Below are 2,132 nucleotides of genomic sequence, written 5' to 3'. Positions count from 1 at the left end.
GAAGAGCTGAAGGACAGCAACCAGGCCTAGAGTTCAGGCCCCAAAACCGGCCCCCCCCCCAAAAAAACCAACAAAACAAAACAGAAAATTTTGCCGCATGCCGGTGGCTCACTCCTGTAATCCTAGCTACTCAGGAGGCTGAGATTTGAGGATCGAGGTTCAAAGCCAGCCCAGGCAGGAAAGTTCATGAGACTCTTATCTCCAATAAACCGCTAGAAAACGGGAAGTGGTGTTGTGGCTCAAGTGGTAGAGCGCTCGCCTTGAGCTGAAGAGCACAAGGACAGTGCCCAAGACCAGAGTTCAAGCCCCAACGACCAACAACAACAAAAAAATAATAAAATGCAAACTGCAGTTCCTTTGCAATTCTATAAGGAATATTCACTTTGTTTCCACACAGGCCCAACAACAAAAAAAGCAAGAAAAAAAATACTCACCCTGGGTTCTAGTATCTCATGCCTGTCGCTCTATTCAGGTGTAAAGTCAATTCCAACCTACTGTGTGGTGAGTATCACGGATGAATCGGGTCATCCTTTATCCCAACATTTCTCTGCTTCCTCTTCCCTCCCCAAATCAGATAAACATAAATAAGACAAAAGATACAGAAATCAAACCGGGCGCGGGTGACTCACATTTGTCATCCTAGCTACTCAGGAGGCTGAGATCTGAGGATTGCGGTTCAAAGTCAGCCAGGGCAGGAAAGTCCGTGAAACTCTTATCTCCAGTAAACCACTAGAAAACAAGAAGTGGTGCTATAGCTCATGTGGTAGAGCACTCGCCTTCAGCTGAAGAGTGAGGGACAGCGCTCAGGCCCAGAGTTCAAGCCCCAAAACCGACAAAAAAAAAAAAAAAAAAGATACAGAAATTTAAAAAAATAATAAAACACAAAAAATACAGTGCCAAAAGAGGGATGGGGAACTGCAAATGGTAAATTCCATTTCTTGGAGTTAATTCCATACGTTCCTTCCCTGCCCCCCTCCCACTTGTTGCAGTTGAACTAAGGGCCTGAGATTTGTCCCTGAGCTCTTTTTGCTCTAGACTAGCTCTCTACCACTTTGAGCCACCGGCCACTTCTGGTTTTTGAGTGCTTAACTGTAGATTAGGGTCTCATGGAAACTTTTCTGGCCAGGCTGGCTGGGAACCGGATCCTCATAGCTCGGCCACCTGAGTAGCTAGATTACAGGTGTGAGCAATCAGTGACCACCTGCACAAGCATCATTTTATATAATGATTTGCACATGCTTATTGAACCCCTGTGATCCTTGCCTAGGAATATCCTTCTTTGTTCTATGTGAACATTTACAGTGCTCTTTGCATAATCACGCCCAATTGTAATTATGTATCTTTTACTTTCAATTAGATTTCCTTGTACATTTATATGTATGCTCTCATTATTACCAATGAGGGAAACCCTTCAGCCTGAGTCTTTTTGGGTCTGTTTTATTTGCTTAGTATAATATTTTCAGGCTTTCCATTTCCTTGTGAATGGGACAATGCCATTCTCTTTAATGGTAGCAATTATACACATGCAGAAAAGCCGTAAGGAGTTTGAGTGACATTCAAGTCCATGAAAGAATTCACATCAGAGAGAAACAGTATGAGTGTCAGCAGTGTGAGAAAGCCTGCACTACCTCCGGTCACCTTCAAGAGTGTGAAGGAACTCACACTGGGGAGAAGCCCTATGAGTGTCAGCAGTGTGGAAAAGCCTGCATTTTTCTTCCAGTGCCCTTCAAAGGTCTGAAAGAACTCACGTGGGAAAGAAACCCTATAGAGTCTTTCCATGTTTTCTGGGTATCTTGTGCTAAATCTGCCGTGCAATCGGGGCAGATCTCATGTAGCACTGCAATAATTTAACTTGGTCTGGTGCTAAACAACTCTACAGCAGCCACCACATATTCTTTTTCATGAGCCTGGTATTTTTCAATTAGCCTGCCTACTACATAATTTGCCTGACTGATTTTACTTCCATTCATACTGCCGCAGTATTTTCCCTATGGCTGACTGATCTAGCTTGTCTATGGTTATTTTAAAGCCCTGAGAGTCTATTTTGAACTTGTTTCAATTTATTCTCAAGACTTGAGTGATGTTTTCATTTGGTCTATTTCCTGTCCAAAACATTAAAAAAATCCAAAGAA

This window comes from Dipodomys spectabilis, unplaced genomic scaffold (genome assembly GCF_019054845.1).
Source record: "Dipodomys spectabilis isolate Male_0828 unplaced genomic scaffold, ASM1905484v1 ptg000613l, whole genome shotgun sequence".
Classification (NCBI taxonomy): domain Eukaryota; kingdom Metazoa; phylum Chordata; class Mammalia; order Rodentia; family Heteromyidae; genus Dipodomys; species Dipodomys spectabilis.
This window is presented reverse-complemented; position numbering follows the sequence as displayed.